This window comes from Dermacentor albipictus, chromosome 2 (assembly GCF_038994185.2).
Source record: "Dermacentor albipictus isolate Rhodes 1998 colony chromosome 2, USDA_Dalb.pri_finalv2, whole genome shotgun sequence".
Lineage (NCBI taxonomy): Eukaryota > Metazoa > Arthropoda > Arachnida > Ixodida > Ixodidae > Dermacentor > Dermacentor albipictus.
In genome coordinates, this window is record NC_091822.1 from 59,385,769 (window position 1) to 59,398,152 (window position 12,384).

The 12,384-nt window shown below is 41.6% G+C and overlaps 1 long non-coding RNA gene across 1 annotated transcript; it reads right to left on the bottom strand.

Moving 5' to 3' along the window:
• On the bottom strand, nucleotides 1–7,166 carry LOC139055940 (uncharacterized). The gene is made up of 4 exons (XR_011512029.1): nucleotides 6,881–7,166; nucleotides 5,662–5,714; nucleotides 4,408–4,597; nucleotides 1–3,329 (listed from the first exon to the last, which is right to left on the bottom strand). It is a non-coding gene; the product is annotated as an uncharacterized lncRNA (long non-coding RNA).
• Nucleotides 7,167–12,384: the final 5,218 nt, after the last annotated feature.

Here is a 12,384-nt window from a genome sequence, read left to right on the forward strand (position 1 = left end):
GTCCTGTACTATTATCATTGTAATTTATAATTAGCAAATAGCCTAACTATTGGGTTGATCAGCTCCATTTTAAACAAAACATACTGACAGATTTCCCTGTTTATCGCTAACAAAGTGATGGGTACATCATTTCAGATTTCAAGAAACAGCTGTGGAACAGAACAAATGCTGAAGACAGAAAATCTACAATGACCAGTACCTTCTTTATTAAATGCCATGTACTAGCTCTTTCTGCAATGAATACCATTATTACCAAAAATTGTAGCCTGAAAAAATAATTGGGAAATATTTATAAAAGTGACAGAGATTAGAACTGCACGTTAATTACAAATGTCTTCTTAAACAAAATCACAATAATTGAAGTTTCATTAATTTTAGCAAAACACTGACATCCCATTATTGAAGCTAGTCAGTGCTGAAGGTATTGTTAGTTTGTAGGAGTCCTCAGACTGGCAGCTCTGAAATATTTGTCACCATACTTGGTGGAACATGCTTTGCTCTTTCGGATATTACTTTGCCAAAAAGCCTTCTGTAAGCCTTGTAGGATGATCATTACTTTTTGGGTATATGTATATCAGAACTGGTGCTAGTCTGAGTTCTTGCAAAGTAGACGTTATTGAGTACTGTAATTCTAATGCCTGCCACAGCTAAAATTTATGTTAGGGAAAATTGTCGCACTGTCATGAAGCAGTTATGTTCAATAATTAGAGGCAATCACCGTTGAAACACTCAGTAAAAAACACAAATATATGGAGTCAAAATTTAAATGTCCAACAAAGTCACGTCTCATGTCTACATTTCACAGAACTGTCTTTTTTTCTGTTAGTGTGCCAATACCAATTGCACATTCACAAACATTTTAGTATTGCACTTCTGGTAAATGCAGGAAAATTCACCGTCTTTAACAGAAGCCCTTGGGAAGACAGCCCATATTCGCTTCGACAAGAGGACTTGCCTTAAGCTTTGCGTCGCTATGTTGTAGGTCACTGTAGCAAGGGGAACGTTTTGCTGATTGAATATTACTCGAAATATTTTTATTATTTGTACTAGAGGTTTCAAAAGAGAGCCAATTGTAGAGTTCTTCATGCAGATTTCATATCTTCCATTAGTTTTTGTTTAGCTGCTTCTTGAGTTATGTCCTATACAACGGCAAAATACATAGTGATATTTGCGGGCACTTTCTTGTGTATTAAATTTTCACAAAAAAGCAGTGTGCTGCAGTTAACTCAGCTCCTTGTAGACTGCAAGGTGCCGATATCTATTCAAACAGCACGTAAAGTTACTAGAAGTATGCAAGATTAGTAGGCAGGCAGGCAGGCCTGCTACTAAAATTATTGAGAATACTTCAATAATTTTTTTCTCACAATAGCATGAGAATAACCTTGTGCTTTATAATTGTCCTATACAAATTAAATTTGGCATACATACTCTTCAAGATAAGCAGAATACCAGTATCTAATTGAAATTGCAATCTAAAAATTATTTAAAGTGGCCTAATATTTTTTGCATAATTCCAGTAATTGTACAAGCTGTTTGGATAGGTATCGCCACTTTGCGGTATACACCTAGCTAAATAAGATACAGCATGAAACCATTTGCGAAACTTTTACACACAAGTGCCCATAAAGATATATTGCCACTATGTAGGACATAACTAAACACCAGCTACACAAAAACCAATGACAATTCAAATCTACATAAAACTCCCTATGAATACCAGTACATTCAAATTTCTAGTACAAATTTAAAAAGTTGTTTCGAGGAGCATTTCCCCTTAATAAGTGGGTGTCAGTGTTTCTACCAAAGGGTTACAAAATGCCTTGAGGCATACCATAGGGAGTTTTATAAATAGCACACGCATGCATCTGTTTAAAAAGTCCCATGCCCTGCTTGCATTCCTTAGACATTTTTCTGCATTCTGTTGTATGTCACCGTTTGCATCCCTTAACACTGAGGGCGCAAAACCGAAAACCAGCCTATTATACACTTAATTTTTAGCCTGTAAAGGGGTTGTATGCGAATGGGGGCAGCCAACTCTAGCATGAGAATAAACAAATATTTGTTCTCGCATTAATGAAACCAGTCAAAATATAATCTCGCAAATCTAGAAATGAATGCACAAAGAACCTTGCTGATTGTTACATTAGTGTCCCGAACAAGATCTTCTGATGTTTATAATTCCTAGTTTTATTCACTTTCCTCTAGTAACTGGGCTTTGACCTAGAATACTCAGTGTAGGAGACTAACCCAGGCCTGGAAGCCAATATTTAAATCTGAAATGGACATTCATCCCCCGACCACATGGCACTGCTACGTCATCAGAAGAAACATGCATCCATGGACATATAGTCTGTAAAATTATTTTTACATGATCTGTAGCGTTACTCTTGCACTAACAAATTCTGAAAATTAGGAAATACATCTGCTATTTAAAGCACTGCTGCAAAACCGTGTTTGAGAAATGCAATACTCAAAAGGTGTAATACAACCAATGTGTGCATGAAACCTATGCTGCCTTTGACATTCATCAGTGTGGCAAATAAGCACTGAGAAATGCCAAGGGTATCATAGCTTTCGTGTCTCAAGCCTTGTATGCGAGTACCAGTATCTTTGCAGTGAAAGAAGTCACATTATTACCAGACTTATGAGGGGAACCAATGTTTCTCTAGTTCAATAGTTTCTTTCTTGTGCTCCTATATCCTTGAGTTTTTAAAAAATAATGGGTGCTTGAAATAAGTACTTTATATTGCTCTTAAATTTATCCTACACCAGAGCCCGTGTTATGTTACATTTCTTGAACACATTGCAGTGCTGTAGATTATCAAAGGAAGAAAAAATGCCGTAAGTTAGTATTTTAGCCTTCCATACAACAAGAATTAATAACCTATCAATTACAACCACAAGTACGAAAGAACTATGAGAAACGGGGCTTAAAGGCAGGTATACATTAGAATAGCAGGGGCTGATGGTGAAAATTCTAAGAGAAAGGAACTCTTAAAAACTAGATACTAAAGACACATATGAATTATAACAGAAATATTTACAAAGAATTTGAAGAGACAAATAGAATGTCTGTTCAAATCACTCCACCCCAACATTCATCCATGGTTCGATAAGTGATCACAGCTGGTGATGCTGTTTGGATAGATGGTAGGTGAGGCACAGCTGTGAAATAGGTAGCACATGTACAGGGGTCACCAAAGGTTGCACAGCAGGTTGCCTTGATCTCCGGACTCCCTCGACCCTGATGCGTTGAGCCTGGTTATACGTCGTTCGCAAGAGGCCTGGCCCGAGTGTGCGGCATGGCTTGGGTAAAATTTCGAGGCAACCTGAAAAACACAGATTCATATATTTAGCACCAAAATATTCTGTACCATAGGGCAAATCTGAAGTTTACCATCTGCACATAGCAGATGATGAAAACAGACACAAGTCACCAGACTCAAGGTATATAAATGTGCAAAAGTGGAACTGAATGTGAAGAGCTGCTTATAGGATGGAATCCATCAATTTGTCTTTTGTGGATCAATAATAGTATCTTAACATAAAGTCAAGTGTACATGACCCTCCCTATTTGTGTAAGTAGGCTATTCCATACCAGCTGTTCCAACCTGGCACACAACCACTTGGAATTTCTTCTTGAAAACTGAGGGCCTTTCAATATAAAAGAAATCTCAATTTCACGCAATACTTAAAGCAAAAAAATTTTTACTGCCATAAACATTATGTCAAATTTATGTCATTATGTCAAGTATGCATCATAAAGTGGCAGCCAAAAATTTGGTTCTTTCATTAAGAGGGCCAAATTTTTAACAACGAAGAGAGGCCTTACACCAGAAACTTGACTGCTTATTAGCCACTGCTCAGTTTATTATGGCTGATTAAAAATGGACAAAATGGCTTATTAACTTTATTTTCACAAAAGTGACCTACAGCAAAAACTGCAAATTTATGCAATCCATGTGTTTAGGACTTGTGCTGTGTGCAAGAATGGTATCAGAAAGATACATTATGCAGCAGTGCACAGAGGAGGATGAACTTGGAAAAGAAGACAGTTTTGGTGTACGTTTATCGGCCTACTTACCATTGAGGCAGCCCTAGTAAATTTATGCCAAATACCATGTATGAGAGTACATTGTATTCTTTTTAAATTGGTAAAGCTTTATCAAAGTAGTTTTTGTGTTAAACAAAAAAAAAATTGTGCAAGTGGTCTCTTGCAGTTTGAAAATTTGCATCGCATTTCGTCTAATACACATAGCCTCTTGGCGGCTAAGACAAAATGCATGGACTTGAGAATCCCTGCACAGATAGCAGAGAGTCTAATCTACTTCGAAGTTACGTCTTTCATTGCTGAGTGACTACAAGCCATTTCACTCAAAAAGACGTCGCTTAATTACAGGTATTTACCTGAATCTTTCTGTCGGCTGTCAGCCTGCTGGCATCATCACTAAGGCTGCCAACTCCCTAGTGGACATAGTCGGGACATGGTGGCGGCAGGATGCAGTGGCAGAAGCCACCAAAGGCTCCCAACTACCTAGTGGACGTAGTCAGGACAGGGTGGTGGGAGGACACAGGGGTAGGAGCCGCCAGAGTGTACCTGCAACAAATTTGCACAAATGTTCTTAGTCCTACCATGACATGATTTACAATAAAACTGAGCTGTCTGTGTAACATGGCTACCAATACAAATAAAGGTAAACAGTTAGGTCCTACGACACAACTAGAAGCCCGACAAAAAAAGACACGGTACTTATGTTTATGAAAATCCAAGCAATGAAACAAAAAATGTGTAACCGGTTTGTGCATGGAAGCTCGGTTGAAACCTGAGCTCATACCATCAAGTGATCTGCTAGACAACTGCAAGCCTGCCACCTAAATATGTCATTGTAAATTATTTTTACATGCATTATGTTAAGCTGCATTAATACAAGTTCAAAATCTCTTAATATAAGTAAATGACCAAGCTAATTCAATTAACAAATTCCAGTGGTCGTTAATGCAACAAAGTGCAAGCTCGGAATAAAGCTGGCTAAACTGGGCAATGAAAAATAACAATGTGGTTCTCTACATCTTGTTTTCCTGGCTTTCGCTTTAGCACTGGAATATACAAGAATTTTGACATTCCTCATATTTCACCCTGCTAATTTTTATGCCATAATGCATAATACTTCAGCAAGAGGAATAATGCTTTCTTTCAACCGTAAATAGTGATAGAACAAGAAAATTCATTGGAGCCAACGTTTTGAGAAAAAAAATCTCCTTCTCTTTGTCAAAATATTGGCTCCAGCGGTCCTTGTTCTACGGCTCTTCATCAGTTCAAGTCTCTTGTCTTTCTGTGTACCTCTGTACTTTCAATGTTATGTCAATGAAACTGCAATAACGGATCATTAGTAAATGTAGCTGATGAGGAACTTGGGTTTGTTGGCAGATAACGACAGAGTAATTGCGCAATATAAAGATACGGACAAAGGAGGCTTGTGTGTGTTGTCTCCTCCAGCCATGTCTCCCCTTTGGGTGATTACTCTGTCTCAATGTAAAACTGTTACCCTTTGCACAATAATAGTACAATGCATAAAGACAGGAAAGTGGACACAAAAATTACAACAAATAGCATCATATGCTAATGAGATAAGCAAAAGTGCCTGCTACGATTTGTCTCACCCATAACGTGCTGGTAAGATGGTGACTTCTGGCTGTTGCCATTTCTTGAATACCTAAAATAAAATACATTTCAAAATTATAAAAATACACAGGACAACAGCAGTAGCCGAGGACATAATGCATTGTTTAGTACAAAAAGGTAAACTAATCTCCGATACACGGCAGACGAAATTTCCTTTATTATGTTAGTAGAAAAATACAACACACTTCATTTCATTCAATACTGTCAGCCTTTCTTGCTATAAGAAAAAAGGTATTTCTGCATGGAAGCAGCAAAATAATAAATGGCCTTCTACTTTTACAAAATATGTTGCAGCGACTAAGCCAACTACAGCTGTAGATACTTAAAATTGTTGTATGCACATTACAATAGCCAAGACAGGATAAACTTGGGTTCATATGCAGCTCACTGGAAGGTACAACTTTGCAATCAACTCATTTCTGCTGGGCAAATATACGCACTAACATAAAACTACACATAAAAGGACCTTTTTTTTTCATAAACCACCGGAATCAATATAAAAAATCCAGTAGCAATAGTACAATTTCACCACATAACACAGCCAGGTTTTGTAAGCGTAGTAGGATTTACTATATAAATGTTGCAGCATATTCATGCTTTTAAATTTTTACAACCGTGAAAATAAAGATTACGTAAAAATATTACATTATATATAGGCTTAGATTGTGAGCTAATGTGTTTTCTACTTACAGCCAAATGCACAAAAAATTTGTTCTCTTTCAGCGCTTTGAAAGCGCTGTCTGTTCGCTTGTGCATGCAGCCGCTTAACTGCTCTTAAAATATGTGTGCTGCCACATCGCCTGACGCTACCATACATCGTTGTAGCGCTTTTATTATTCGCGGCAATATACCTAAAGCACTAGTAAATCTTCAGAATGCACAAGCTGCCCTGTCGATTACCTGTCTTCGCAATGCGAAAGTCACACTGGTGCTAGTATTGTATCTACACTTCAAGTTACGCAGTACTTGATATTCTACGGATTTTTCGATGCGACAGGCCACTCGTCACTAGAGTCGTTAAGAACGGTGTTTCTCCTGAGGCTTCCGTCTGCCAGTAGTATTTCCGCCTACATACGCGCACGCATGCCTAAGAAACGTCTGTGAACTGCCAAGAGAAACATGGCGCAAAATGTAGCCGTACCGGAAGGGCCGAGTACGCGCCGTTTGTAAACTCGCAACAAAAGCTGATATGCTTACCTGAGACGTTAAGAGAAATATGGCACAGGTCACTCCCCGCTCGTAGTCGGTCGTATGCATCTGGTCGTCTCTGTCCGTTGCGATCTCCCACATCACAATGAAAGATGCAGTGCAAACCGCAGCACTTCGGGCGCTTGTGACGGTCCGGCGATGTCGGCAAAGACGAAATCGGCGATACGCTGTTGCTCGCGGCGGTCCCCTCGTCGCAATCGCACAGCACGGACAGAAGCTCCCACCGTAAGTTGCCACAACGCTTGGTTGCAGTCGCCCTTAACGCAGCGATTTCAGAACCACTCAACGACAACGTACTAGCGCGTGATGAAGCACAAGTTCAAAATGGCGTCATGCTATTGACGGCTTCGGCTTTGGATCATTTTGTATCTGCACAACTGGGCAAAACAGTTGCGCTAGTTTCGGTTTTGTTTCCTTGCGTTGAAATAAAAACTGTTTTGCTCACTGATAATTTTATGTCACTTAAGTAATGTTTACGAATGAAACAGCCATCAATTTAACACGCGTCTTGAAATACCCGCTACGTTCACTTGGCAGAAGCAAAATTTTCTCGTCCGAGTGTGGTTGTGTTTTAAATATCTATCGCTGGGCTGTCGGAGCGTGCTAGAAGTGTGAAGACGCGGCGTAATTGTGCTTAATTTGCTTAGCTATAACGATGCGGCTGCCCTTGATTTCTGTCGAGTGCAGTTTGCTCTGATGTAAGGTAGAACTACAAAGCTGCCCATGTTACTGAATGATCTAGTGCACCTGAAGCTGCCAGAACTCCGGTATTTCCTCCACAAATTCTTGCGACTGTGTGCCGCTGTCACCAAATGCGAGCGTGTAGTCATTTGGCGGAGATTTAGCAGCACATTTTCTAGAACTATCGTTCACCGCTCTATCACGACATGGCGAAGCAGCGTGGTTCGTCCTTAGTAAAATTTTCTATGTATTGCGAATTTTGCGATAGCAATTATATGGACACAACCGCCGAAATATATCTGTCGGTGTTAAAAATTAAATTATGGCGTTTTACGTGCCAAAACCACTTTCTGATTATGAGGCACGCCGTAGTCGAGGACTCCGGAAATTTTGACCACCTGGGGTTCATTAACGTGCACCTAAATCTAAATACTCGGGTGTTTTCGCATTTCGCCCCCATCGAAATGCGGCCGCCGTGGCCGGGATTCGATCCCGCGACTTCGTGCTCAGCAGCCCAACACCATAGCCACTGAGCAACCACGGCGGGTATCTGTCGGTGTTGCCGTGAGCTTACGTATAAAGTGCGATAAGATCCTATCCTGCTCCGTTAGCTGTGCGCATTAAAAGGAAGTGTACGAGGGCGAGCCGAGATGTATAGTGCCTGGATGGGTGCCCCAAGTATCTATAGGTGGTCACGTGATAAAACGCGCGCAAGCCGGCAAAAGGAGGCGCTGGTTTAGCACGCTTCTCCACTGGCCGTTGCTCTAGCCCGGTCTGGCGCCACTCTCGATCTGTCTTGGAGATAATTTCCGATGGGTGCAAAGCGGGGAGGGGGGGGGAGAGGGGAAAGGCGCTTCTATATCGCCATTTCAAGTTTCGGAGACGCTTTGAAGGACGAGGCAGCAGAAGCGTTCTGTCCGCTCTGTTCGCGCCCTTCATCACGCCGACGCTGTGGCAGCGAGTGTTCGCGGTCATTGAGTGAAATCTGTTCACGTTTGCACGTGCGCGCGTGACCCCGTGCTTGCTAATTTACGGAGTAAGCGATTGTTTACTGCAGTTTATTCAGGTGATGAAGCTACGAACCTTGGTTCGTGCAGTGGTTCATGCAGCATTGGGGGGAAACTGCTATATTTTTGTTTTTAAATTTCTGGGGGGTTCAAAAGCAGTGCTGCGTACGCTAATGTTTGTTTCTGGTCGCGGAACGCAACGCACTGCGGTAGCCCAGTGGCTTTGGTGTTGCGCTGCTGAGCTCGAGGTCACGGGTCCAATCACAACCGCAGCAGTCGCATTCCAATGGGGGCAGAATGCGAAAACGCGCGTATATTGTGCATTCCGTGCACGTTAAATAACCCGAGCTGCTGAAAATAAATCTGCAGTTTTCCATTACCGTACGCCTCATAACAAGATCTTGATTTTGGAACCTAAATCCTCAAAATTTAACTTTATACGTAGCGCAATTACATTTACAATCGACACTGTTGAGTGCGCCTACTGAACTTGTTATCTCGTTGCTGTGCTCTCTTTAGTAGCCAATGCTATATTTTTTAGATTTACTTATGGTCAGAATCCATTGTGACAAATCCGGGTCTTCCTTAGCATAGGAAGCCAGCTATCGCTTAAGCGTGTGAGATATTAACAAACATGTTCAAGGAAAATTGATATTGAGAGTTCGATGTAATTGCAGAACATGACAAGCTTGACGAAATAATGATACACCGCATGTCGGTAACATGTCGGTAACATCATTTCAGCATCAAACAAAACACTCGGTTTTCTAAAACGACACCTTCGTCTTGCCCCACCACATGTTAAATTGCTCGCGTATAAATCACTTATAAGACCCAAATTAGAATATGCATCCCCCATCTGGAGCCCACATCAAGCATATCTAATCACCGCATTGGAAGCTGTGCAGAATCGTGCTGCCCGATTTATTCATTCCTCATACTCATATGACGTCAGTGTTTCATCCTTGAAAGCTACATCCGGACTGTCACTCCTCTCTTTTCGTCGTCGCATTGCTAGCCTCACCTTTTATCACAAATTCTTTTATTCTCCTCTCGATCAAGCACCGTATATCGCCGCCGCATCACGAATATCCCACCGCACCAGTCATCCCCTTCAAGTTGCCCGCCCACTATCACGTACTACTACGTTTTCAGCTTCGTTATTTCTTCGAGCAGCCATGGACTGGAACGGCCTACCCCATGACATCGTCGCCATCGCTTCAACACCTGCTTTTCAAGAACGCGTAACAGATCACCTTCAATGTTAAATCACTATCGCTATTTGTTTTCCTCACTACAAATGTAATCCCACCCCTTATGTAACGCCCCCTGAAATGGGGGCCTTTAAGGAACAAAACTGAACTGAACTGATTACAACCAGGACTAGGAACCCGAGGGCCTGCCTAAAACAGAAGACGTTATCTGGTATTTCTTCTCCTGCATTTTAATCTTTCTCTCGCCAGACTCATCTCGAATATCAGAGGAGTCGCAATCTTGCACGACGACTCTTCGCGTCCTATTAAGAGTCAAACAACCCACACACAAATGTTGACTCTTGTTTTGTGACTCTACCCGCGCGAAAATGGGTCTTCGTAAGAAAAAAGAGAGTCAAGTTGCTGTGACTCACTTTTTACTCTCTTTTTTCTTAGAGTGTATAGCCAGATTTAACTCTATGAAATTTTAATCGGAAATCTCCAGGACTCCCGCTAACCAAGGAAAAGCGTCAGAGACAGGCTGGCTGACTTTTCTATAGGTCGAAGTATCACTTTGTCAACTGCATATTTGTCCTTATTGTTGTTGATTACCAAGACATCGCGTCATTCGATAAATAATGGAGTAGTGTGTATTAGATGTTTGACCCGCCGCGGCGGCATAGCGGCTATGGTGTTTGGTTCGTAAGCACAAGGTCATCGGATCGAATCCCGGCCCCGGCGGCCGCAATTCAACGGGGGTGACATGCAAGAACTCCCGTGTCCCGTACGTAGGGGGCACGTTTAACATCCCTGGTGGTGAAAATCAATCCCTACTAGCCCACTACGGCATGGCTCATAATGATATCATATTTCTCGCACGTAAAACTCCTGAATTAGCCCATCCTATTTTGTGATGTACGCAACTAGCTTTCTGTATGACTTACTAATGCATGTTGGGGAACTTCAATTACGTATGCAATCAAACTTTAGGCCTCTTAAACTACCTTTCTATAAGTAGGCCATACTTATTTTGTTTTATTAAAAGGCATATGGTAAGAGAACCTTGTATTGGCAATTGTTTGGTCAAACGCTTACGCTAACGTCACTCTTTCCACGGTGCTTCAACATTTTACTATTTAAATATGTTTGTCTTTAGATATTTGTGGTGCATGATGATTATTTTTGTTTGTTTGTGAAAAACATTTACATTTTTCTACATTCCATTGCTCCATACGACAACATCAAAGCATCTACACATGCTTCATGACTTCATCGCGTGTTTGAGATACGCTGAAGTTTCAACAAGAAGAAAGGGGTTTAACCGACGGGCCCGATTATTATTAATCGTATCGTGGCAAGCCAAGAAACGAGGACACCAAGGACAACATAGGGGAAATTACTTGTACTTACTAATTGAATTAATAAAATGATAAATTACTGGCAATGAAAGTGGATGAAAAAAAATCATACGCGTGCGATGCTCGAACCAATTGAGCTACCGCGGTGCCGTTTCCCCATCCACTTTCTTGGCGACCCCGATACGCCGACGACTACTTAACGAGAAGCTTTTACTCCGCTATTTCGTAGCATACAAGATCATTCGACGCATTGGCGCACTTGAATATGAGGTCGTGCCAGACGGCATTTCGCCATCACAGCGACGCCGCTCACGACTTGAAATAGTTCATGTTGTGCAACTTAAGCCGTTCTACCAGCTCTAATGAAGTTTGCACTTTGTAAAGCTGAACGTTGGACTTTTCTTTAACTGTGTTACTTTGGACATTGCTTCCTTGGTATTTTGCGACTTTTGGTTATTATTTGTCCTTTTGTTATGTTTGAGTTATGTGTCCTCCTGTAATATTTGTATCGTTGGGACGTTGCTTTTTGAGAGGGCGGCATTGACACGTGTGCTTGTTTATCTTCTTCGGGTGACCACTTTTCATTGTCTAACAAATGTTATCGCTGAGCGCGGGACGCGCCAGCATGCGTCGGAAGTTCCTCGAATGGTATTGATGGTTCTTTCTGCAGTCTGTCGCCACCGAAGCTTGTGTAATGTAATTGTATATACGACGCGAACTGTGTAGAACTTTCTGAAAGACACGCAGGCACGAGCGATTACTCTGGAACCTTCGATGACTCATGCATAAATGCCGATGGCCTTGACCGACGCATCAGACTTCGACGATCGCCATCCGTGTTTGCCGCTATTGCTGTGCTTTGGGAAACCTGCTTTTGGGGGCGGAAGTTCGCCTAATAAAAGTTAGTTTCGTAATTCACAGATTGGACTCTGTGTTACTCACCATCACTACTACGTGATAGTATTGACCACGATGGAACAACGAAGTCGGTGTGACGACTGTGCGAAAATTTCAAGATGTTACTTGAGCGATGACACTAATAATAGTACAGCGTGACGACGACCGCATGACCACAACTGTGTGAGGACCATGGCGCGATTACGGCGGTAGGACAATAGATGGATGACAAATTTGAAATGACGAGATTTACAGTAAAGTTTCTACTGGAGCGAGCTGGTATGGCATCTTTCTGCTTGCGGCTCTTCACTGTTATACAGAGGAAGGTTTGTCTCTTTTTGTCCTGCGCAAAACAG